This window comes from Rhineura floridana, chromosome 18 (genome assembly GCF_030035675.1).
Source record: "Rhineura floridana isolate rRhiFlo1 chromosome 18, rRhiFlo1.hap2, whole genome shotgun sequence".
Classification (NCBI taxonomy): Eukaryota; Metazoa; Chordata; class Lepidosauria; order Squamata; family Rhineuridae; genus Rhineura; species Rhineura floridana.
Genome location: NC_084497.1, coordinates 4,747,271 through 4,774,602, shown reverse-complemented (window position 1 = coordinate 4,774,602; position 27,332 = coordinate 4,747,271). Strand labels below are relative to the sequence as shown.

The following is a 27,332-nucleotide window of genomic DNA, read 5'->3' as shown; positions in this document are numbered from 1 at the left end:
ATTTTTTTCCCCTTTTGGGGGTGTGACATTTTGCTTTGAAACCTCAAATCTGAATGGCTTAGGCTTGCTGGCATCTCTTGGCATCAATTATTAACTCTTGCCAGCTCTCAGCTAGTAAAAGCTTCCTAATTCATCATCATCATCATCATGAGCCATCAATGTTGGCGCTTGGCCAAGTGCAAAAAATAGGCCCCTGTCTCACCAAGCTTACAATCTAAAATGTTCACACATGGGGCGATGTAAAGGGAGGAGCAGACAGGGGAGAAATTGTGGTTGTATCTGTTGGCAGTCAAACATGGGGACTTACCCATGTTCTATGCAAGAGGAGATCCAAAATAATCCAAAACCGAGGGAATGTGAGCATTTAGAGAACACCTAAAGCAAAGTCATTTTGACTCTAATAAGAGACACATGCACAGGACACAACAGTTGTATAATGCTGCATGCGCTTGGGGGATCTCTGAGCATGTACAGAGTGCCCCTTTCCTCCCTGCAGTACAAAACCATGTCTCCCGCTCACATGAACACTCTCTTCTCCCATGTTCCTCACACACGGATGAATGAGACAATTTGCCTTGGTGTTTTGGACTGCAACGGCCTAATCAGCCTGACCAGGTACCTTCCCAGCCCTACTTGGAGATGCTGATGGTTGAAGCTGGGACCTTCTGCGTGCAAGAAGATGGCATCTCCTTGAGGAACTGAAGGCCCTGGCAACGCATGCAATGAGGAGTACCTGAACAACATTCAGGATTCTTGTTTTAAAGAAAAAAACCCGGACAATTCCTTAATGTATCGTTCCCACTTAGGATACAGGAACTCCACATTCGGGGCTCCACCCCTGTGGAGAAATCCAGAGGCAGCAAAATTGGCGAGCTCCCTTGCACAGGCCTGTGGATAGGATCCCAGGAGCGCAAGCACCCCCCAGACCCACATGGTGTTTCCTGCTCGCTGTGCAGGCCAGAGGATCTTCTTCCAATAGCAACGATAGCTCCACGGATTCCGCCAGACTGGGATTATCTCTCACCGGAGAAGCCCAGAGCACCAGGACCAGCCACGTGATCTGTCTAATCTTACCTCCTCCCATTAACTGTACAAGATTAAACTGAGCACCTCTTAAAATTAATAAACTGGCAACGATGGGTGATTAGTAGAGTAGCGGAAGGGGAGGGAGTCCTTCTTCAATGATGTCTCAGCAGCCCCCTCGGGCATTATATTCAGAGGCACACTCCAATCATATATAATTTTGGGGGACAGATTATCCGAGAGATTAGAGGATTAGCAAAGACAAGAGAATCAGATGCTGACACCTGGGCTTTAGGAGTGGGGGGTGTGCTGCACTCCTTAAGACGCTATCAACAATTTTTCCCCAAGTCCGCCAGTCCAGATTTCCCACAAACCACTTTTCTAGAGGTCATTTTGGCCAGTGCACCTCCACCCCCAGCTCAAATTCCCTCCCGCTCCCTGTAGCCCAAACACTGTCATCCTGGGAAAAGGTCTGGCCTGGATGGAGATCCGTGAGATCCATATTCTTTTCCCCTCCCCGCTCAAGAGGCTCTGTCCCCAGAGACAGTTGGGGAGGGGAATCCTGTGCCCCTCGGGCTACGTGCAGCCGTTGCCCTAATTCCGCGCAGGGGAGGAATAAAAGCAGAGGGGAAAGGGGGGCAGAAAGAGAAAGAAAGGGGGTGGCAGAGTGGGGAGATGATAAAACGGGTGGGCAAAAGGAGAGAGGGGAGTTAATGGCACCATCTTTGCTCACCACCAGCTTGCAGCCCTGACATACCATCCCAGAGGAATGCAGCCCTCAACAGATAAAAGAGAACCCTCCCTGCCTGCCCTCTCCACACCCCTTTCCTCTCCTGGCTCCATCCTCCCCCTCCTGCCTTTGCCACCACCTTTCCTTCCTGCCCTCCCACCGTTCTGGACATCCGCTCACAACCTGACTCTTGCCATTACACGAGGGGCACCTGCCATCCCCCCTTTTCCCTCCGTGTCCGGGACGTTTAACAAGACCCTCCTCCCTCCTGGAGCATCATCTCTCCTCCCCCCCAACATCTCCTGCCCTCACCCATCACTAGGGCTTGGGGAGGAATCCGATTCAATTCGCATTTAAAAGCAAAATGGATCAGAGCTTCCCGAAACAATCTGAGAACCGAAACACAGCCACGCTACAAAATTGGCACGTGGTCCAAGGTTTGCCATGCAGTTCTCAAACCAACCAATATTTACAAAAACGCATATATGAGGGGAAGGTGACTCATAAAGATAAATATATTGATGAAAGGGTCATACAAAAATGCACAATGTTAGGGAGAAATTGCTTGCAGAAATGTGTACATTAGTCAACACTGCATAGAAGGCTTGTTTTATTGTTTCCTATTGTTATTTGTATTGTTTTAAATTGTTTTTAGATTTTTAAGTGCCTTTTGAGGTTTTAAGGTTGTGCATAGTTTAATTGTATGTTTTTTTTAATGTTTTTAACTACACGTAGTTCTATTTGTAAGCCGCCCTGAGTTCCAGTTTGGAAAAAGGGCGGGGTAAAAATAAAGTTTCAGTTTCAATCAATAGAAAAAATGCATTTATTAGCAGAAAGTTGCGCTAAGAAATGGAGATAGCCCTCTCTCTCTCTCTCTCTCTCTCACACACACACACCACAATCATCTGCTTCACATATAAATTGCCCATGCCTCCCCCTCAAACCCTTTGACTGCCACTCCTCACACACCCAGGGAGGTGGAACGATCCTTTTGCAATGTGCACCTGCCACCAGGGAGGGCTCAGACATTCGATTCATGTTGCAAGCCGCATCTCTCCAATGCGCCCTTTCCAAAACGAGAACCAACCACAGCCCTTCTTCGAAATTCACGCTCCTCCGAATTTGACAATGCCGTTGGTCAACCAAACAACGTTTGCAAAAAAGGTGTACGAAAGTGTGCGTCAACGTGAGTGAAAATCACATATGCAAATGCGTTACATGACGAGAAAATTGTTTGCAGAACTGTGTCCGCGAGTCAAAAGGGCAGACAACAATTTGCTTATTGGGAGAAGTTTGCACTAAAATGCTGGAGGATTTTCTTGAGGTTTTTCTTTTTAAAAAATTGCTAATTGCTGTAGAAATGTGGAGAGCTGAATTTGAGACTGGAAAAGAATGAGAACCTTGAGAGAACCAAAATAGACAGCTCTTTCCATCCTTACCCACCACAGAGAAGAGAGTGTGTGTCCCGTGCACATTAGGGTTGGTGCCAGGTCTCTGGGATGAGCCCAGCGACTCTAGTTTGGAGGTTAGGGTCAGGATAATTTCAGGTTAAGAGGGAAGGCTCTCAGATAGGGTCCTCACCTGGAGATGCCAGATGACTGGACCTGGGACCAGGTGTGTAGTCGTCCAGCGTCTCAGGGGGTCTTAGACCCTTTACTTTTTTGGGAGCAGGGCCCTATACCTCCAGCGTCCTATGAGCCAATCAGCATGAAAGGAGAGTGCGTTAGCCACCGAGAAGAGTCTTCTAATCTACTTCCTTCTCCTCTCCTGCTGATTGGAGCCAATCAGAGTGAAAGGAGATGAGTCAGACACGGAGAAGACTTTTCAGTAGCTAACACTCCCCTCTTTCATGCTTATTGGCTCCTAGGGATATCTGTTGTTGTGGGAGAAAGTGTTGACAAGGATCTCATTCTCAACCCCACAAAAAGGGGGGAGGGGAGGGGCTGTGACTTACACGAAGGGACCCTGCACTTCTGAATTTGCCAGTACGTTACTGCCTGGGACCTTCTGCCTGCAAATCAGCTGCTGTACCAGTGAGCTACAGCCTGTCCCCTTAACAAACAGAGTCGACTGCAATAGAAACTGCCTGAGATCAAATCAGGCCACTGATCTACCGTCGCTCAGCACCCTCGACATTAGGCAAGGGGAACCTTTGGCCCTCCTGGTGTTGCTGCACGAGAGCTCCCATCTTCCCAGGCCTTTGGCCATGCTCGCTGGGGCCGACGGGAGTTGTAGTTCAGCAATGCCAGGAGGGCCAAAGGTTCCTCGCACCACGTCTATGCTGACAGGCTGCAGCTCTCCAGGGTGTCGGTCAGGGAGATTGAACCTGTGGCCTGCCTTCTCAATGCGAAGTAAGTGCCCTGCCACCGTGTCTGTGCCCCCAACTTGCTTATGCACGGATGAGAAGAAAAGGCTCTATGGGCCTCCAGGGAGGGGTCCCCCCGCATTTCCAAGAGAGGAACAGCATTACCTTTCATCATGCATACATATATACATATGTAAGCCTGGCGAGCAGATCTATAACTCTCCATGAGCCCTTTTCCCGGCTGGCGGAAGACGTGACCGCATCTCCATTTAAATGGAGTTGGCTGTAGCGACGAGCTTCCCACTGTGTGGTGAAGTGGCAATTCAGCCCAACAGGGCGGGGGCAGTTTCTCTCAGATCCTTACCCCACCAACAACAGAAGAGCGCGCCGCTGGGTGTGCAATGCAACCACCGCAGGAGAAGAGCCGAGCGAGCGCGTGAGAGAGAGGCTGACTCTCGTTCTACGGAATGGGCAGCTACAGGTCCAAGGCCCATGCGACAGTAGTTGTGCAGAGCACATGAGAACGCAAGGATGGCCCTGCTGGATGAGGCCAAAGAGGATCTAGTCAAGCCTCCTGCTCTTCACAGTGGCCAACCAGATGCCCATTATGGGAAGCCCGCAAGCGGGACCCAAGCGCAAGAGCAACTCTCCTCGCTTGCAATTCCCAGCAACTGGCATTCAGAGATAAACTGCCTCTGGGTGTGGAAGTTCCATTCTCACGGGGAGGAAAAGCCCGGCTGCTGGATCAGGCCAAATGCAACATCCTGTTCTCACAAGTGGCCAGTCAGATACCTCAACGGGAAGCCCGCAAGCGGGACCCGGGTGCGAAGCCCTTGTATATGGGGGTTCCTAGCTCTACCTGCAGAGCCCGGGGATTGAACCCAGGGCCTCCTGCACGTCAAGCAGGTGCTCTACCCGCTTAGCTACAGACCTTCCCGTATAGATAAATTAAGACCCTTGTCTTCATGGTTATAAGTAAAAGGCCTGACTTGAATAGGAACACAGAAAGCTGCCTTATGCCCACTCAGACGCTTGGGCCCATCTAGCTCAGCACTGTCTACACTGACTGGCAGCAGCTCCACGTAAAGCTGGCTCCTCAGGGCACACTTAGCATGGTCAGGAAGCTTGTTGGGCCTGGCCTTAAATGAAAAGACTCAGGATCTGTGAGTGAGTCGCAAGGAAGCCCCTTCCTGGCTTTCCTCTCCACCTCCCCTCTCTTGCTCCCACCCTCTCCAGCTCCACAATCCCAGCTTCTGCCCTCTAATGATATCATTACTCAAAGGCTGCCAAAGAGCGCTCCAGCGTTTATCTCTCTCTGGGGGGACAACACGGGCCTCGCTACCTCTCCGTCAGATTTGGGCCTCGCCATTTGGGTCCCACTCATCAGGAGCTCTTGAAAGGTCCCGGAGCTCCGAGGAGCTTCGTCGGAGAGCGCTGGGCCCCAGCTGCAGCGGAGCAGCCCACATTTGAGAGAGTGTGGTTACACAGGTGTGTGTGTGTGTGCATCTCTGTGCGTGTGTGCATGAAAGAGACAGGTCAAAGGAATGATTCCATCCAGTACGTGTGCCAGCACTGCATTGAGGGCTGGCATCACGGCTTGTCACATCCGGGCATCTGCCGAGGGCCCAGAGCCCAGCTGGGGGCCCACTGAAAACAGAACCATCTCCTCCTCTTCACTGTCGCAACCTGCTTGGCTCAGTCACTTCCTGCCCTAACCCAGACAATGGTGACAGTGAGATGGAGAAAAAATAATTCTTATTCTTATTTAGATTTGTATCCTGCACCATCCTCCAAAGGAACCCAGGGCAGCAAACATGTCAATACTAAAACAATGCAATTAACCCCTCAAAAAACAGGTTCCTGAAAACAATGGAAAAACAACTTTCTAAAAACAGGTAAAAAATGACAAACCACCACCTACTCTCAAACTCATAATTTCAGAGTTGCCAGGGACACCACTTTCAGCTATCAAATGCCCAGGTAAACAGAACTGTTTCTAAAAGTTAGTGGTGGCTACAGTGGGCGTTCCACAAATGGGGGCCACCACCGAGGAGGCCACGGCCACAGACACCACTGCATGCTTGCACGCCTGCTCTCTGCCGAGCTAGTAAGTAGATGGATTGCACTATGAGGAGGAAAAGGGGGAGCAAACCTTGGAGATCTTAGGAGCTAGACTATTCGGGGTGAGCAAGGAGAACACCTCTCCCAAAGGCCCCTCCAAAACACAGAACTGGCCTGATATCGACACACAGCCCCAGGCCAACTAGAGTACCCAATGTTTTTATTTCACAAGGTTCCTGGGAGATGGGAGGTGGGTTTCAGACAGCACAGGGGTGGGACCTTGTGATCCCCATGTGGCAGCAGCAGGAGAGGGCAGGTGCCTTCACTGCTTGCTTGAGGTTGCAGACCAGGCAGATCTTCATAGAGCTTCTACCCAGTTGGTTGCAAAGAAGGCATTCCGTCGGGAACACAGGAGTGGCCTTTTACCGAGTCAGACTTGGTCTGTCTAGCTCGATATTGTGTACACGGATTGGCAGCAGCTCTCCAGGATTTCAGGTGGGAACCTGTCCCAACTCTCTCTGCTGAGTGACAGCCTTATTTCCCCTTATTTAGCAATCCATATAGTTCCAGCTTTTTGCAACGGTTTCCCAGCCCTTCAGGCCGCGACGGGTCTGCACAGGCTTGAAGGAAGGCACCAGGGTGCTCCACACAGCTGCCGCTGTCAAAGCACCCCACTGTCACCCATCACCCCGCCTCCAAGAGAATTCGGGTGCAATTGGCTCGGGTGCAAGAAATGCACACGGCCTCTCCCCAAACCAACATGGCAAATGGTGCTCTAGGACTGAGCTCCGCAAGCGGACTCCCTTAGTGTGCATGTGGGCGGGACTCCAGAGTTGCAGCGTGCGCACCGAGTGGGTTGAGGTTGGGGAACACACAGCTGCCTTTGGGGCAAAAAATCCCAGCCTTTGCCCACAAATCCTGCGCATTGGCCCCATGGTTCAAAATATGAGTGGGCAACCTCGTCTCTGAGTAACCTCCAGCGATTCTCCTCGATATAATTAAGCGGCAGTTATCTTTGGAGGCACTGGGGGGAATAGTGGGGGGAGAAATTTGTTTCCCTTTGCATTTTAATGCAAACCAACTTAATGTGCACTTCCCGAAAGAACACACAACGCAAGACTCAGCGGTCCTTTAACATACACACATTTGTGATGAGCTTTACTAATCCCTCTCTCCTCAAAAATGTGGAAAAGACGCATATGCATCAGGGAAAATGTGTGCGTTAGTTAAATCTTTTAAATATACTTTTTGTTCTATTTTTCCATTATATTGTTTTGAAAAGCATTGAAAAAGGTGTCCTTTCAGAGTGCCAGGAGCCCCGGCTTCAAATTCTCCCACTCAGCCATGAAGCTCTCGCTGGGTGACCTTGGGGGACAGTCACCGTCTGTAAATTATATATATGTATATATACATACACACTAGGGATGGAAAGACCTGTCAATTTTGGTTCTCTTAGATTCTCACTTTTGTAATGTTAAATTTATTTATTCTTAAAATCCTCTTGAATATTCTGCACCATTTTAGTGCGAATTTCTTCGAGTGAACACATTTGTGTAGGCAGTTTTGACAAAGGTACATATTTTTGCAAGCCGTTTCTCATCACTTCATGCCTTATTGCACGTTATCTTCACTCATATATTCATTTTTATGCACACTTTCCCCTAATATATGCATTTTTGTAAATATTGTTTAGTGGGCGAACTGCATCCCAAAATTCTAACAAATCCGAATTTCGAAGGATGGCTGTGTTTCGGTCCTCATATTGTTTCGGAAAGCGCAAATTTGATAAATTCTGCTTGCAATGAGAACTGAATCGAAATTCTCACCCATCCCGACACACACACGCATACACACATTCAGAATTCCAGCTGGCTGGCGAGCATGGAGGAGAGGGGTCTGCTATCTTCACACCCTGCTTGTGAGCATCTCGGAGGCACCTGACTGGCCACAGGGTGCTGGACTGGAATTGGCCTTTGGTCTGATCGAGTAGGGCTCTGCGAAGAGAGGCCTGTTGTGCTAGAGAAATGGAACCTCTGCATACAGAAGCAGTTTACCTTAAATGACGGGATGCTGGGGGAAAGGGAAACAGGAGGGCCCTTGCCTTCCTGCTCTGCTCAGGGGCTTTCCGGAGGCTTCTAGTTGGCCTCTTTGGAAAACAGGATGCAGGAGAAGATGGGCTCTTGGCCTGACACAGAAGGGCTCTTCTGAGGTTCTTCTGAAGCAGCGAAATCATCTAAAACCTATTAAGCAAATGTGTCCAATTACTTTAATTAAATTAATTTATTTAATGAAAACGCAGGAAATCTGCCTGATTTCACTTGCTTTGCATAATTCATTCCACCACTTCTTCTTTTCCTTTAACGTAAGTCGCCTGGGCTTTTTGCTAATCACGTAAACGAGCCGAAGAGGACCTAAGAGATTGTTTCCAGCCTCCCCTCTGCCTTTGGAAATGTCAAGCATGACAATCATGAGGGCTAGAAACTTGGCAGTGGTTGGTGTTTTTTTTAAAAAAAAGAACCACACAAAACAAAACCTTAAATTCTTTGACACCCAGATTCTTTTCTGACAGCAACCTGCCAACAAACTCACAAAGGCATCTCTGGAACCTCACCAAGGAAGCAGGCTTGGGGAGAGTAATAATAATAATAATAATATTTAATTTGTGTGTCGCCTATCTGGCAGATAGCCACTCTAGGCGACGTACATTAAAATGAGATAAAATACAATAATATCAAATGCAGTCACATTAGTCTCAATAAATAAAATACTGGACAGTCATCAATACATTTATAAAATATTTACATTTGCAGCATGTAATAGATGACAAAATCATGGAGATTAACCCATCCCAAGGATCTCAAAGGCCTGTTGAAATAGCCACGTCTTCAGGGCCTTGCGGAATACATCCAGGGAAGGGGCGTCCCCCTCCCTGATTCTCAGCTTCCAAACATACCCTCCTGACAGCCCAAGTGCTCCAATCGAAATACCCTACAAACAGCATTAAGGACATAAGGAGTGCCTTATGGCATCAGGCCACAGATCTATCTCGTCCAGTGTCCCGGTCACCAAGATGCCTCTGGGAAGCTCACAAGCAGGCCAGGAGCAGATCAACCCTCTCGGACAGTTGCCCTCAACCAACTGGTGTTCACAGATAGATTGCCTCTGGACCTGGAGGTTTCATGCCCTATATGGCTTGAGACACGTCTTTAAAAGAGCGCCTCCCTCAGTATTGACCATCTCGGACCCAATTGGCAGGTGACCCCTTGTCGGTGATGCCACTTTTCAGCACTCACGGGTTGGTACTAACCTGTGACAGGGCCTTGACAGTGGTGTCTCCCTGACCGGGGAATGCCTTCCCCAGCGATCTGTCTCCATCACTTTTGACTTTTATCGCAAAGCCATCTCTGACTCCTTCCCCAGAAGGCCAAACACAGCTAGTATGTTGCTAGGGTCAAGTATGGCGTAGTGGTTAGAATGTTGGGCTAGGAGCTGGGAGACCAGGGTTCAGGAGCTGGGAGACCAGGGATATAAAAAGTGAGAGATGCATGAAATAAGAAATAAATGGAATAATGGACTGCCTTCAAGTCGATCCCGACTTATGGCGACCCTACAAATCGGGTTTTCGTGGTAAGCAGTATTCAGAGGTGGTTAACTATTGCCTTCCTCTGAGGCTGAAAGGCAATGACTGGCCCAAGGTCACCCAGAGAGCTTCATGGCTGTGTGGGGATTCGAACCCTGGTCTCCCAGGTCACAGTCCAACACTCTAACCATTACACCCTATATCCCAGAAAAGTCTCAGGAAAAAAGGTACAACCTCTCCCCCCAAATATATCCCGAATAGATATGTGATATTCAGAACAGACCAGGAAGATGTTTGTTTAGAGTTTAAATAATAATTATAAAAGACTCAATCTGTGAACATCACAGTGTGAGTTTTTCAAGGAGCTCTTAAGTGGCTGTACATCTCATTACTTGCGTTATAAGTTCTGGGATCACACAGGGAAATAAGCTAATTAATGCAAAGGGGGTATGTGCGCCCGCACACGCGTACATGTGTGCTGGCGTAGTGTGCATATTCTCTTTGCCCTCCATTTCCCCTAATCTGCTGTGCCAACTCTGCCCCCGGCAAGGTAACTTTTGAAAATGTGAAATGAAAACTCCCCTCCCCAACTTCCAAAACAGTCCTTTGCACAGAAACACAAAAACAGAACTACCCAGCCTAGAAATAAATACCTCCATTGCCCCCAATGCAAATTTGGTCATAATCACAAACAACAGCAACAATCCTGCCTTTTTTCTCTGAAGAGAATTAATTGATTTGCCTTAAAGATAGGTAGATGAACAGGCAGAAAGACATTAGGATTTTTTTTAAAAAAATGAAGGATGCACAGGTCTCGGAGGGAACAGTATGACGGATAATATTTACACGATTGAAAAAATAAGTGGCATGGAGCTGAACCCCAAAATCAAAGCTGACTGAGCCCATCTCAGACTTTTTCTTGCAGAGCTAACCATGTTGATGGGGAAGTGACTCAGCTGTCGCAAAGGATAGTGCCATTCTCTTCCTACAGCATGGCATGTTGTCAAACTGTAGCGGCTTGCCAGCAGACCCCTACGGGTTAGTGCCCGTGACATCACGGATGGCCCGTGACAGAGATCTTCCTCCTGCTCGTTCTATACATGTGCCTGCAACATCAGTCCATGGTTTCGGGAGGTTTATTTGTACTGCTGTCAGGTGCTCCTCTATCCCACACATATATCTAAGGGAGGAATGAAAAGATCTGCCCATTCTGTCACAGTTTCTCTTCTTTCCAATCTTAAATACGGCTCTCCACATTTCTGCAGCAATTTCTTGATTTTTTTCCTTGGTTTTTGCAAAAAAATCCTCATGAAAATTCTTCAGGGTTTTAGTGCGCATTTCTCCTAATCACCACATTTTTTCTCTGCGGGTTTGACCAATTTTTGCAAGCAATTTCTCCTAACAGAATGCTTTTTCAGACGTTTCTTTCGCTAATACATCCAGTTTCATGCACCTTTATCCCTAATTCACTGTTTGTTGATTTTTAGTCCACAAATGCTACGTAAATAATGATGTTTCTTCCTGCATTGTTTTTGACGTTTCCCTGCCATGGTCATTAATGATATCATTAGTTAGGTAATTAATTATCAGCCATAGCAGCTAGCGAGATGAGTGACATGGGTTTTAGCAGAAGCTGAGCTGTAGGGGAACAGAAACGGTTTGATTGCGACAAATCCAAGATCGGGCAAAAATCGCTGCCTCTTTCCATGCCTCATCTTAGGTCAGGGCAGAACCTACTCCATATTTGTTGAAGGAGGGCGAGAGAGAGAGGTGCAGCCCATTTTACCTTACAAGCAAAGCCCAGCACTAACATTCAGGGGCTGCAGTGGGCGAGAAGAGAAAGCGTTGACTGAGTCGAATCTGCCGACTGCCGGACAACTGGTCTGTCGGCAGCCCTGAGATTCATCTACGAGATACAGACTTATACAAGCCCCGAAGGAACGTTGTCGACCGGTTATCTGCCAGCAACACTGAAATGCAATCCCTGTTTGGGATGTTGCTCAGCCGGGCGAAGAGAAGTCCAGGGAGTGGGGTGGGGAGATTACACAGCAGCAGGAATCCTTCCAAAAGACTGTGGATTATTTATCTTCCACTGGAGAGAGGGGAGGAGGAAACTGCCGTGTGGGGGGGAAAAATAGCCACGGGATTGTAGAAATGGTGCTGATGGGGAAACCAGATTTCTAGCAAAGCATAGCTTATTAATACAGAGATGGGGATGCTTTTCCAGCCTGCCACGTTGCCTTCTGGGGCCACGTGTCAGTGGTTGGTGGAGCAACGCATGTCCATTTTACCTATGTACAACAGGCTAGTTTCTACACACACGCCTCTCTATCTTCCAATCCAGGCAAGAGGCATAATCAGAGTGCTCCAAGCATTTCAGGGCAGCATACATGTTCCCTGCCCCCCAACCCACCTCCATGTGTTACCTTGCGAGGTAGGTTCGGCTGAGACATCACTATTACCTTGAGGTCACCCAGCGAGCAGGGATTTGAACCTGGGGCTTCCCTTTACTGATCTGGCACTTTAACCAGCAGCGCCACCCAGGATCGCCATGCCTCTTTTATCATAGAATCATAGAGTTGGAAGGGGCCTATAAGGCCATCAAGTCCAACCCCCTGCGCAATGCAGGAATCCAAATCAAAGCATTTCCGACAGATGGCTGTCCAGCGGTCTCTTGAAGGCCTGCAGTGTCGGAGAGCCCACCACCTCACTAGGTTCAAACCTAGGGCAAGTTCAAAGCTAGGGCAGATGTCTCAAGCAAGCGAAACGCAGAGGTCAGCACGCACGCACACACACACACACTACAAAACAAGACGTCAAATACCCCAGGATTCATAGCATCACAGAGTCGCAGAATAGTCGATTTGGAAGGAAGGGCCTCCCTATGTCATTGGTTCCATTGTCGTATGGCTCTAACAGTTAGGAAGTTTTTCCTGATGTCCAGTCGAAATCTGGCTTCCTGCAACTTGAGCCCATTATTCAGTGTCCTGCACTCTGGGACGATCGAAAAGAGATCCCGGCCCTCCTCTATGTGACAACCTTTCATGTACTTTTTCACCTGTTCTAACTCATCTCCAGGTAGGGCTGGGAACGTCCCCTATTTGAAACCTTGGAGAGACGCTGTCAGTCAGTGTAAACTATCCTCTGCCACATGGACCAGTGGCCTGATGTTTCTTGCATTCCTATACATGGTGTGAAGAAAGTGGACAGAGAGAGGTGTTTTCCCCGCTGCCACTCACTTAGGGGGGGTCACCCAATGAAGGGTAGGAAATTCAAGACAATCAACAGGAAGGACTCCATGACATAACGCACCACTCATTTCAGGAATTCCCAGCCAGGGGATACAATGAGAGCAAGTAGCCTGGCTGTTTATATAGAGGGATTGAACAAATTTGTGATGAAGGAGAAGCCTTATTTATTTATTTTATTAAAGTTACGCCCTCCCCTTCTTTCCAGTGAAGGCCAGGCCAGCAAACACATTTGTGACAGACCTACAATTAAAAACAAGGTAAAAACACTTTAAAATGTTTCAGAAACTGTTAAAAAATCTACAAACAAGGAGACACAACAAAACGTGTAAACTAATCATGCGTCTGGACAGGCCCATCGAAACAGAAACGTTTTCAGCCGGCGTCTAAAAGAATACAACGATAAAGCCTGCCTGATGTCAATCGGCAGGGAGTTCCAAAGGACAGGTGCTGCAACACTAAAGGCTTACATGCTCCTTGCAAATGCGTAACAGACATGGTGTGGCACTTGTCAACATGCAAGTGCTGCAGATCCAAGGGAGCGAGTCAGGACGTATGGGGTAAGGCAACCCCTTAAGTAAACTGGTCCCAAGGGCCTTATATACTAAAGGTAAAGGTGTCCCCGCACTTGTAGTGCGAGTCGTTTCCGACTCTTAGGGTGACGTCTTGCGACGTTTACTAGGCAGACCATATATATGGGGGGTGGGATTGCCAGTTCCATCCCCGGCCTTTCTTTACCCCCCAGCATATACCCCCCAGCAAATAAATGTTTATTTATTTATTACATTTATATACCACCCCATAGCCGAAGCTCTCTGGGCAGTTTACAGCAATTAAAAACATTAAAAACAAATATACAAATTTTAAAAGACAAAAACAATTTAAAAACACAATTTAATTTTTTTAAAAAACAAATTAAAAACACATGCTAAAATGCCTGGGAGAAGAGGAAAGTCTTGACCTGACGCTGAAAAGATAACAGTGTTGGCGCCAGGCACACCTCATCAAAAAGGTCATTCCATAATTTGGGGGCCACCACTGAGAAGGCCCTCTCCCTTGTTGCCATCCTCCCAGCTTCCCTCGGAGGAGGCACCCGGAGGAGGGCCTTGGATGTTGAGCGTAGTGTATGGGTGGGTTCGTGTCAGGAGAGGCGTTCCATCAGGTATTGTGGTCCTAAGCCGTGTAAGGCTTTATAGATTGAAACCAGCACCTTGAACCGAGCTTGGAAACATACATACATAATAGTAACATCAGCCAATGCAGATCTCTGAGCACAGAGGTAATACACCGTCAGCATATAATATGCCTTCCATTTGCTGTTAGGCTCTGTGGAGCCCCCATGTTCAGGGGCAGTCTACCCCAAATACTAATTGCTGGTGGATTGTGTGTGTGCGGGGAGGAACAGAGAAGGAAATCTGTTGGGTTCGTGTCGGCATGTGGTTGGCCACTATGGGAAACGGGAGGCTGGAACAGATGAGCCTTTGTGGCTTGATCCACCAGCTGGGCTCTTCTGATATTTTTTCGCCGATCTCTTCTGACACCTGAATATGGATGTCTCAAATGCAATGGCCCTGGAGAGTGTCTTCTGTTTGTGGATCAGGGCTTGCGGCTCAGACAGCACGCACAAGCCGCTCTGCCTGCCACAGCACAGCCAGTTGCCTGTTAATTTGTTCCCATTTAAAGTCATCCACTTCGTAAAATGTCAACAGAGTTTCAAGAAGGCGCCACCTGGCATGGTTCCTGCTGGGCCGGTGTGATTCCCTCTATGGGAATGCCAAAGCGCTGTAATTAAAACGGGCGAGATCTGAACAGGCTCCGCGTCGCACGGTGCTAATTCACTGCCTTTGTGTAAAAAATGAAAAACAATGTATTTCCCCCCCCTTTGCCAAAATAATAATAATAATTTCTATATAAAACCCTGTCACAGAAGTCAGACACAACAAGAGATAGAGATGCGAAGCAAAGCAGGAGATATTTGCCTTCCTGGCATGTTCAAGAGTTTGATGGCCAGCGCGTGAACGGCGATGGAGAATATTCAGGTCGTCTCCCACACACACACACAAAATCCCAAAATTGTGTAGTGTCCTCCACTCACCTTGACTAATTTTAGGATTTCTGTTCCTCGAAAATCTGGTGTTCCTTTTGGAGGAGTTGCCTGCCAATTTGAAACCGTGCATAAAACCGGGATACCGTCAATTCGGAAACAAGCAGTTTGGCTGAATCCTTCATGCTGTGATTTCTTCCACTTATTTATACTTCCTCAAAGGGGCTCAAAGGATGGGAAAAAATTCAATTCCATCTCTATTAAGGAGGGAAGGATCTGTACATTTTGGTCCTCACAGTTTCTCATTTAATTATTATTAAATTTATATCCAGCCTTTCCTGCCGGAAGAAACCCAAGGCGGCAAACAAAAACACTAATGCACTCTCAATACCTCTTAAAAACAAAAGACTTAAAAACATATTAACACAAAACATCTTTAAAAACATATTAAAACAAAACTCTTAAAAAAAACTTTAGAAACATCTTTAAAAGCAATTCCTACACAGACGCAGACTAGGATAAAGGTCTCTACTTAAAAGGCTCGTTGAAAGAGGAAAGTCTTCAGTAGCAGACTGGGCTAAAGGTCTCTATTTAAAAGGCTCGTTGAAAGAGGAAGGTCTTCAGTAGCAGACTGGGATAAAGGTCGCTACTTAAAAGGCTCGTTGAAAGAGGAAGTTCTTCAGTATCAGACTGGGATAAAGGTCTCTACTTAAAAGGCTTGTTGAAAGAGGAAGGTCTTCAGTAGCAGACTGGGATAAAGGTCTCTATTTAAAAGGCTTGTTGAAAGAGGAAGGTCTTCAGTAGGCGCCAAAAAGGTAACAGAGATGGAGGGGCCTGTCTCATATTTAAGGGGAGGGTTTCCCAAGGGTCGCTGCCACTACACTAAAGGTGCGCTTCCGATCTTAAATTCAGCTCTCCACATTTCTCCAGCAATTTACCTTAAAAAAAAATCTTAAGAAAATTCTCCAGTATTTTAGTGTGAATTTCTGCTACACATATTTTGGTCTCACAGACACATTTTTGCAAGCCATTTCTCTGAACAGGGTGCATTTTTGTGTTATTTTCATGAATATATTTATTTTTACACACACTTTCCTCTGAATAGGGGCATTTATGTCAACCTTGTTTGGTTGGGGAACTGCATCAGGGAAGCGTGAATTTCGAAGGATGGCTGCATTTTTTGTTCTCGTATTCTATTCGGAAAACGCAAATTTGATAGATTTGGCTTGAGATGCAGACTGAATCGAATTTCCCCTCCATCCTTAGCACCTGCCTTGCATGCAGAAGGCCCCAAGTTCAATCCCTGATGGCATCTCTGGGTAGGGCTGGGAGAGACTCCTGCCTGAAGCCCTGGAGAGCCGCTGCTGGTCAGTGCAGACAACTCTGAACTAGACAGACCAACGGTCTGACTTCAGTATAAGGCTGCTTCCTATGATTCTAGTAACTGCGAGATCCTATGCTGTGTACGGGGTTGGGCTGGATGACCTCCAGGATCCCTTCCAACTCTCGAGACTGTGATTTCCCTGAGACTCTGTCTCCTGCAAACTGTGGAAGGTATGTGTGTGTTTGTGTGTGTAACAGAGAGAGAGAGAGAGAGATCTGCTGGTTGTTTCAGTCCCTGAAAACAATTAGAGTCCCTTTCCGTTGCTGGAGCCTGACCTGCAGAGAGAGTGTAACCCTGGTGTGGGTGGTTTTTTCCTTGTCGATGTTTATATATATAAATATATATATATTTCCATTTTCACGAGCGTTTAGCCTGAGCTGTTGAGGCTATGGTAATTACACCTTCGCTGTTGGAAAGAGATAGAAATAATTACCTAGCGGTTTCCTGGGGTGCGGGAGACCTGCATAGCAATTGAAGTTACTTCTGGGCCCGGACAGAGTGAGAGACACAATGGTGAGGACGTGTCCTTACCCTCTCAGGGATGGTGGGGGAGAGAATAAGAGGAAGGCGTCAAGTCTGCTATAATGCTGGTGCACAAACCAGCCACAGGAGAGCTCTTTATACTGAGTCAGACCCTTAGCATTGCCAACACTGACTGGCAGCAGCTCTCCAGGATTTCAGGCAGGAGTCTTTTCTCCCAGCCCTACCGGGAGATGTCATTGGGGAGCGAACCTGGGTCCTTCTGCATGCAAAGCAGGCACTGTGCCACTGAGCACAGTAAGGTTCCAGCCCTCATGATTATGAATAAAGGGCTGGTTTCAATAGGAGCATCGGAAGATGCCGATGTTGGGGGGGGAGGAGAAGCTGTACTTCTGTGCCCAGTGGGGTCAGAACACCTCAGATGGGCTGGTTCTTGTTTCCCGAATTAAAATGGGAGGTTCCTTTCCAATTTAACAGCTGATCTTCCTTCACTTTTAGAGCATGCCACAGCAACAGAGGAGACCAGGAGCTTGTCTGCATCAGCTGCCAAGCAGGGTGTATGTTTGGATTTTGAAGAGCCAAACCCTGAGATTTTTAATGTTTAATTATATTAGAATTATATGTTTTTATTCTGTACGTCGCCCAGAGTGACTGGACAACCAGCCAGATAGGCGACTAATAAATCTAATAAATAAATAAATAAATAAATAAATAAAATAAAGTGATAAGCTGTGCTGAGACAAAAGTGCCCAGGTCTCCCCAGGGAGTGAATGAATCCGCAGAGCCTCTGCACTGGGGAGTGATGATCACTCAAATCACCCTTAGGTGCAGAGATCCGCAAGGTTCTCCCCACACACACGCACACCAATCAACACCATGACTCAATACTCAAATTGCGCTTAGATGCAGAGAGCTGAAACGTTTGCACATGCAGGAAGAGCACCAATCAACACCATGACTCAATACTCAAATTGTGCTTGGATGCAGAGAGCTGAAAGGTTTGCACACAAGGGAGAGCCCCAATCAACACCGTGACTCAATACTCAAATCGCGCTTTGATGCAGAGACCTGAAAGGTTTGCAAACACAGGAAGAGCGCCAATCAACACCACGACTCAATATTCAAATCGCGCTTAGATGCAGACACCTGAAAGGTTTGCGCATGCAGGGAAAGCACCAATCAACAAAGAGACTCAATACACTTGGATGCACAGATCCAAAAGGCTCTCACGCACATGCAGGGAGAGCACCAATCAACACCGTGATGCAATCACAGCGAACATCTACTTTGGCCCACACAGCGAGCAGCAAAAAAGTGACAAGACCACTCTGGAAACAATTCTCAAGATGAAGTCCCAAATTCATCTGAGGACTATAGATTCCTCAACACCTCCTGCCTCCCTGGCCATTTCTGCTAATATGGGTTTTATCTCCAAAACTCTCCTCCTCCTCCTCCCCCGGGCCGCTGTTTAACGCACATACTCATGAGTTTGTTCGACTCTCTCTCCCCCTCCTTGCAACTCCCCTCCTCCCTCTCAAGTACATTAATTGTTATTAAAAATTAAAGGCTTTCTTGTCTCTTCGGGGAGTTGAGAAATCTCTTTTGGCAGGGAAGGTCAGCTGCGTTCCATATGCCCACACCTCCCGCATGCATCTGAAAGAAATGCGTGGACACACACACAGGCACACAATCACACTCCCTTCAGCAAACACAGGCGGTCAGTGCCGAGGGCTATTAAGAAGCAAGAGGGGAGGTTCAGCAGACTCAAGGGAACCTTGAGGTTTACAGATGTACAACAAAGCTTTGAAAGGAACGCCCTAAGGGGCAAGCTCCCTCCCCCTCGAAAAAACATGCCCAGAAGCCATCGCCTGTCGACACCGGCCGTCGGAAAAGTCACATGGAAAAGGAGGCACTATGGAATGGAGTATCTCGGAAGAGGGCGTGGCCGGCGGGAAACAGTGAACAGGCTCCATTGCAGGCTCCCATGTGGGTGGGTCCATGTGTATGTGTGTAGCAGATGCCCACAGTGCCCTCAAATGCACAAAACTCATTGCACCATTCTGTGTCCCCCGGTCGACAGGTTCATCGCCCCATTTTTTCTTCATAATTTCTTCATAACAACAACAAAGGCTCGACTGGTGGCCAGCGGCAGAACAAGGCAAAACTTTCATCAAATCCATTACAACCCTCAGCTCATTCCTTCACTTGACCAGGAACCCCAAAAGACTAACCCAACCAAGTGGGTCTTAGGGGATCATAGGAACCTGCCTCATACCGAGTCAGACCATTGGGTCCATCTAGCTCAGTACTGTCTACACTGACTGGCAGCAGCTCTCCAGGGTTTCAGGCAGGGAGTGTCTCCCAGCCCTACCTGGGATTGACCCTGGAACCTTCTTGCCAACCATTCCCATTGCTTCTTAACTTCTGCTTGTCCAGGCTGCATCATTCGGAAGTGGAGGGCAAGGAAGGGCCATGCAGGGAGAGCACCAATCCACACCACAAAGCATCCCACATACCCCCAGGTCTCTTCCGGCCATTTCCATGCTCCAAAGTGACCCCCAGGGCAGGGTTCCCTCCGCCCGAGCTTTCAAAAGGGGAGGTTTCCTGCATCTGCAATGTAACATCTAGTTAGGTTCATAATCAGTAGGACAGTAACATTAAGCAGTTGTCCTCATTGTTAAGACAGTAACATTAAGTAGATTGAGGGCTCCCAAATTATTATTATTATTATTATTATTATTATTATTATTATTATTATTAATAATAATAATAATAATAATAATAATAATAATAATAATAATAATAATAATAATAATAAAATATCCCACCCTTCCTCCCAGTAGGAGCCCAAAAATACTAAAACACTGTAAAACATCATAAAACAGACATTAAAATATATTAAAACAAAACTTCTTTAAAAACACATTAAAATGCAACATATATAGACACATAATTGTGGTCCATGGACCACCAACGGTCCAAGAGTTTCATTTAGGTGGTCCAGGTCACGACTGTGGATTTGTGGCTGAATTCGGCAGAGGGCACATCCATCCCATTATATACTTATACTGGTTTTTTATTGTGTTTTAATGGCTTCTTATTCCTTATATTGTATTGCAGGGTATTACAACTTGCATTCCGTGGAATACAATCGATAAGAAATCAAAGAAGCCATGGAAATACAATTCAAAACACTACAGCATCTACCACAGTGCGTTACAATGGCTCCAACGGGCAGAAAAATAATTGAGGGGTGTATCAAGACCCTCAGCAATTTTCAAGTGGCCCACGGGTGGGTGGGTGGCAAGTTTGGGAACCACTGAAGTACAGGACATTTTGGAATGCTGTTTCCACTACCGTATGCATCATTATGGTCACTACCGTATGCATCATTATGGACACATTACCTTAGCATGTGTTTTTTGGTACACATGACTTGTTTGGCGAACCACACTGCAAAATTCAAAGACGTGCACATGCTGAAGGGCGGCTGCATTTAGGGTCACATATGCCTTCAGGAAGTGCGACCTGCATCGAACACATACTGAACTCGAACCTCCTCGAGTGCTAACTGAAAACGATCAAATGCGAACTGCATGGAACACAAACTGAACGCGAACAGCATCAAATTTCTCCTCTATCCCTACTGAGGAGGTCTTCTGACTTTCCCACTTGGCTCCAAAGAGTTTCCTGCAAAGCACTTCTTCTGCCTCTCTCCCTCCCACACACAAACCTGTCGTTTTTTCCACCCCGCGACGCTCTCATCCTCTCCAGACGTCGGCGGGCTGCCCGGGAGCCACCCATGAGAAAAGAATGAAGAGTGAAGTTCAAATTACAAGGCGGACGAAAGAGGAGGAAAAGTTTTCAATCAGAGAAGCAAAGAAGGAAAAGGAAAATGGGCAACCCACAGCTTGCCATGCCGGGCTTTTTGCTTCTGAGGTTGAGGGAGGGATGGGGGGGAGGCAAAGGCGATTAACGGCTGTTAAATGGCTCGAAATTTATGTTGCTGAAACAATCTCTTTTTCTCTTGTCTGCCTTTTTGTGCAAAGTGCTTTCTAATCACAGGCTGTTGTCAGGGTTTACTTATTTATCCCCTGGCTTTTCCCCACAATGAGGACACTCACTGTTTAGCTGCCCACAGTTAGACCTCGAGATGCCCCAAGCTGAGCCGGCCGCAGTCGGCTGACAACAACAGCACCAAGGGCCTCAAGGGATGACATTTGGCTCCCCTTGGACGGATGTAAAAATGGCGGCTGGGTCAGCGGATGCAACGGACCGTGCAGAAACAGGCCTCTGCGGGGTGGGAGGTGGGGGCGGTTCCCAATTCGAATTGTGGGAAAGGAGCGCAGAGGTCATCTAGAGCTGGGATGATGCTTTTCCAGCCCGAGGGCCGCAACCTGCTGAGGGCCGCATGCCAGTGGTGGGTGGGGCCGAGGTAAAAGCGGGCAGAGCAACGGGTGTAAATTCCCCCTTCATACAGGAGGCTTGTCCAGGCAAGCAAGAGGCTTGATCCGAGTTTGAGAACACACATCCCCGGGCAAGCAAAAACACTCAAGGAGGCTCAGAAGCAAGGCCAGCGAGGGGGAGTGGCCTGGGGAGAGGGGGAGTGGCCTGGGGAGAGGGGGAGTGGCCTGGGGAGAGGGGGAGTGGCCTGGGGAGAGGGGGGAGTGGCCTGGGAGAGTCCCAAGGGCCAAATAAAGAGAGGTATGGACCAATTTTTTTAAGTAATGTTTTTGAAGATGTTTTGTTTTAATGTGTTTTAAAGTTTGTTTTTATGATGTTTCAATGTTTTTAGTGCTTTTGTTTGCCACCCTGGGCTCCTCCTGGGAGGAAGGGCAGGATATAAATCAAATAATAATAAAAATGATAATGATGATGATGATGATAATAAAATTGGACTATGCTCCAGCACCTCGGACAGCTCCTTCAAAGTTCAGGCTAAAACTCAGAGCCGATTCCATTGCCCCACTGACATGGAGCCACTGCCTGGGGGGCTGCATTTAGCCCGCAGGCCTAAGCTTGCCAACCTCTGGACCGTCCCCCCCTGCAACAACCAGCCTCTGCTTAAAGGCTGTCGGCATTTAGACCTTTCTCCTACTGGCTAGCAAAAATCCACTCCCCTGCCATGTCCTCCTAGTTTTATCCCACCCATTTCTCTTTGGGTTGCGTGGACAGCCAGCCATTCTGGGTGTGGCTGATGGGAGTTGTCGTTTCAAATATCTGGTGGGCACCCTGTTGCAGGAGGCTGGTCTCCCATTAAAGGCCAAATCTATCCAATGTACACTTTCCTAAACGATATGAGAACCAAACCACAGCCACCCTTCAAACTCTACACTTATCCGAATGTTGCGATGCAATTCTCCAACCGAACAATGTTTGCAAAAAAAAATGCATCAATTTGGGGAAAGGGGGCAGGAAAATGCACATATTAGTGAACTTGACCTACAAAAATGCGTTGTATCTGTTGCCAAAAGTGCAAACATTCGTTTTTAAAAATGGGTTTATTAGGAGACATTTGCACTGAAATGCCAAAGAATTTATGTGTGTTTTTTTAAATTGCAAATTGCTGCATGAATATGGAGAACTGAATTTAATTGGGAAAAAGAAAAACGGAGAGAATCCAAACTTGACAGATTTTTCCTTTGCTACCTGCTACTGGATCTTTGTTTAAAAACAACAACTGCAAATGCCGGAACTGGAACCTGGAGCCTGCAGCTCTACCCTCTGAGCTACGGTTGTGGTGGCTAAGGTTGTTGCTATTTTTACCTATTAAAAAAACCCAACTCTACTGGCCAGCACAAGCCTTCAGTTCATTAACCTTCCCACACAATACTTGCAGCCTTCTAAAGGATCTCATGCCATCCCTCTCTAAAGGAGCCAAGCCAGGCCTCTGAAATCCAGGGGCCTGCGGCATGCAAACAGCGTAGCCCAATAATTAATAAATAATGCCCAGGCCCCCCAGAGAATCGCAGAGTGCTTTCTCCATATTGATCGTTTAAATTACACCATCAATCCCATCGCCACCCCTTCCCACCGCCTCCGTTGCAATGGGCAGCTTAGGTCATCTCTGTCTGGCAGGTGAGGGCGGAGAGCCAAAGCAGCGGGTGGAGAAGCCCAACCTTTGTTGCAGCATGTTGCTCCCTCGGAGCTGTCCGTGGTCCTGCAAGAGAAGGGCCAGAGCTGCGTGGTAGAGCGTCGGCCTTGCACGCCTCCCCGGTTGCATCTCCAAGTAAGCCTGCGAGAGACCCCCGCCTGAAAGCCTAGAGAGTTGCTGCCAGTCAGTGAAGACAATATGGAACTCATGGACCATGGCTTTGATTCAATATAAGGCAGTTTCTTGTCTCCTAACTCCTGGCCAGCCTTGCCCTCTGGGACCTGGGTATCAGACCAGACACACCTTGTCACTGAGACAAGGAGGAACGTATGAGATCCTGTTCCAAAAGAGCCTTGAATCAGCAATGCGGTCTTAGGAAAGTCTACTGGGTCAGACAGGTGGTACATCTAGCTCAGTATTGTCTACACCAACTGGCAGCACCAGAGTGGCATTTTCAGGCAGGGGACATTCCTTGCCCCACCTGGAGATGCTGACAACTGAATTTGGGACCTTTTCCATGCCAAGCAGGTCCTCTACCGTGGAAGCATAGTCCTGCCTCTAACAAAAACAGGTCATATCCAATGTGAGCCCTGCTCAGCACAGACCCATCGAAAATAATAGACAGGCCTAATGTAGGTCCATGGATTTCAACAAGCCGACCCTGAGTAGAGATTAATTGGATACAACCGAAAGTAAGATTCTAGTCCTCATGGCCCCGGATAAGAACTGGTTGCAACAGAACCCTAGGAAGCTGCCTTATGCCGAGTCAGGCCACAGGTCCATCTAGCTCGGTGCTGTAAACACTGACTGGCAGCAGCTCTACATGGTTTCAGGCAGGGGACATCCCCAGCCCTACCTGGGGCTTGAACCTGGGACCTTCTGCATGCAAGGCAGATTCTACCCCTGAGCCAAGGCCTTAACCTTTGGCCTCTCCCACGGATCCTGGCTGACTTGGACCATCCTGCTCTTCCAAGTGAAACCGCTGCATCGTGCAAAGCAGGCACAGCTGGAGATGAATCTGAGACAGCGGCAGCAAAGCGGGGGGGAGGACCGAGACAGCGGCAGCAAAGCGGGGGGGAGGACCGAGACAGCGAGAAACCTCATCGGTTGACTTGGTTGCGTTAGCAAATTCTTGCCACAAAGCATCCAATTAGCCACAATCCCGTCCCTTAATGGCAGTTGACAGAGCAGAGAGCTTTGGGATAGTCAATTGTCGCACCCGAGATCCCATCAGAGGAAAAGGATCACGACGGAGCATTCATATATGTCATCGGGGCAGGGGGGGCGAGAGACAGAAAGAACAAAGCAGCGATTGCTAACATTAACCCTGTGGCCAGGCCAACACACACACACACACACCATTCTTTTGCCGTTGGAATAGGCTAGGGATGGAAAGATCTCTCTCTCTCGGTTCTCTCCGTTTCTCATTATTCCACTGTTAAATTCAGTTGTCTACATTTCGACAGCGATCTGCCATTTAAAAAAAAAATCCTCGTGAAAATTCTGCACCATTTTAGTGCGAATTTCTCCAAATAAACACGTTTTCGTAGGCGATTTTGACAAAGGTACACATTTTTTGCAAGCCATTTCTCATAGTTGCATGCCTTCTTGCATGCTGTCTTCCCTTCCCCTAATATACACATTTTTGTAAATGTTGTTTAGGTGGCGAACTGCATCTCCAAATTCTGATAAATGCGGATTTCAAAGGATGGCTGTGTTTTGGTGGTCATGTTGTTTCGGAAATTGCAAATTTTGATAAATTCTGCTTGAAATGTGAACTGAATCACAATTCCCTACACATGGCTCAACATTCCTGGAAGCCTATTACTAGGTGTAACTTTGCAAACGAGAGACAGGCTTTCTGCTTCAATCCGCTCCCGACGGTATTTCATATTTTTTGCCATGGGAAATTTGCTCGCTATTTGTAGAGAAGGCTGTTTTAATTATGTACGTGCTTGCAGAGTGTGATTTGAGGTCCACTAAAATAGTAACCTTGAGCGCGTCAGTCGAGACGTTTGAACACGAGTGTGTTGATCTTGTAAGGGTGTGTTTGAGTAAACTAAGTGATACCTATTTTCAACTGTAGTTAGATGAAATTCTGTTATAAAAGGGGCTGGCTGTTCTAATTGTTTTGCTTTTTCTTATATTGTGATTAAAAATGAGCTGATTTGGTTTAATCTACTGTGTTTAAAAATAAGCTCGTTTTTTAACTTGACTTTTATTTTATTTTCTTCTTGCAGGCTAGGGGATATTTTGTTTAGGCTACTACATTATGATTTATTCCTTGTACTAAACTTTTTGTGCAGCTTTTATACTATCGAAAATGGACTGCCTTCAATTCGATCCCAACTTATGGCCAACCTATGAATAGAGTTTTCATGGTAAGTGGTATTCAGAGGGGGTTTCCCATTGCCTCCCTCTGAGGCTGAGAGGCAGTGACTGGCCCAAGGGCACCCAGTGAGCTTCATGGCTGTGTGGGGATTCGAACTCTGGTCTCCCAGGTTGTAGTCCAACACTCTAACCACTACGCCACACTGGCGCTCTCTCCACCACCAATGTCAATGAACAGTGGACTGACTGCCTTCAAGTCGATCCTGACTTATGGCAACCCTACGAATAGGGTTTTCATGAGGCTGAGAGGCAGTGACTGGCCCAAGGGCACCCAGTGAGCTTCATGGCTGTGTGGGGATTCGAACCCTGGTCTCCCAGGTCGTAGTCCAGCACCTTAACCACTACACCACACTGGCTTTAGTTTGATACTATAGTTTTGTTCAGCTGATTGTATTTTATCGATGGTGGATTCTATGTATCTGCCGTTTTAAGATGTTTTGACTTATGCTTAGAGTTTTGTTTAAATATAAGCAGTGTAGTCTAAATAAATAAATAAAATAATTATTGTATCTTTTAAATGCTGCACAGTGTTTGCTTTGCTTTTGGAAGCAGCTGAAAGACCTTTATTGATGGGCAGCCGTACGTTCAGCAACTTTCTCCTAATATTTAAAGTCTCGCACAGAGCTTGGACCCTGATACTGAGAACAAAAATCTCCCCTGTCCCTAAGTGTATTAAAGTATGGATGGAAGATAATGCTTATCTTATGGCTACTAGTCACAATGGCTCGGCTCTGCCTCCATCGTTGCTCTTGCGCTCAGGTCCTGCTTTTGGGCTTCCCATACTGGGCATCTGGTTGACCACTGTGAGAACAGGATGCTGGACTAGAGGGGCCCCCTTTGGCCTGACCCAGCAGGCTGTTCTTATGGGATGACCCTCTGAGAGAGCCGGGAGGGTGAAGCGTCTCAAGCCACAGGCCTATCGACTGCTGGAGGCAACATCTAGCTACAGAGCCGTGATAACTTCATATGAACGCACACCCCCATGTGCAAAAGCAGTCCGGCACTCTACACACCAAATGTTGGGGGGGAGGCCTGCCCCTCCTTGAAAGCGCTAGTTAAGGGCCGTAGCTCAGTGGCAGAGCACCTGATTGGCATGCAGAAGGTCTCAGGTTCAAACTCTGGCATCTCCACGTAGAGCTGGGAATGCCCCGTCTGATATCCTGAAGAGCCGCTGCCAGTCAGTGCAGACAACACTATGCTAGATGGATCGATGGCCTGAGTCTGTATACGGCATATTCCTTTGATCCTATTTAAATCAGCCCTCTGCCCACAAGTATGAATGGGTGACAAATTCGATTCAGTTCACACTGCAAGCCACATCTACCAAATGCATACTGTCCAAAATGGTACTCGGCCATCTGTCGAGATTCACACTTAGTCCGAATTTTGCGATGCAAATCGCCAACCAAACCATGTTTACAGAAATGCATACATTAAGGGAACATACAAAAATGCATTCTATTTGGAGAAATTCCTGCCAACACTGCATACGTTAGGCAAAACCGCTCATTAGGAGAAATCCAGGCTAAAACGCCGGGGAATTTTCATGAGGCTTTCTTAAATTTAAAAAAATCGCAAATTTGTTTTGTTTTAATGTATTTTAAGGTCAGTTTTTCTGATGTTTTTAAAGTGTTTTTAGCGCTTCTGTTTGCCGCCCTGGGCTCCTGCCGGAAGGAAGGGCGGGATATAAATCAAATAATAAATAAATAAATTGCTGCAGAAATCTGAAGAACTGAATTTAAGATTGAAAAATGAGAACCGGACAGATCTTCCCATCCCTACACACAACCACGAGGACAGGGGTCTTCCTTTATTTTTAGCAACAGGGTCGTATCTCACTCTACTTCCCTCATAGAACTACAACTCCCAGAGTTCCTTGGGAACGGGGGACTGCCTGTCAAACCACTCTGGGAACAGTAGGTCTGCAAAGGAAATGGGGGCCCCCCTAACAACTCTCAGTGCCCTTCGCAAATGACCCTTACCAGGATTCTT

General features: G+C 47.3%; 1 protein-coding gene across 1 annotated transcript in view; it reads right to left on the bottom strand.

Moving 5' to 3' along the window:
• The window catches only part of LOC133372632 (calcium/calmodulin-dependent protein kinase type IV-like), a 265,900-nt gene that overhangs the window by 122,829 nt on the left and 115,739 nt on the right, over positions 1 to 27,332 (bottom strand). The gene's annotated exons all lie outside the window — the stretch shown is intronic.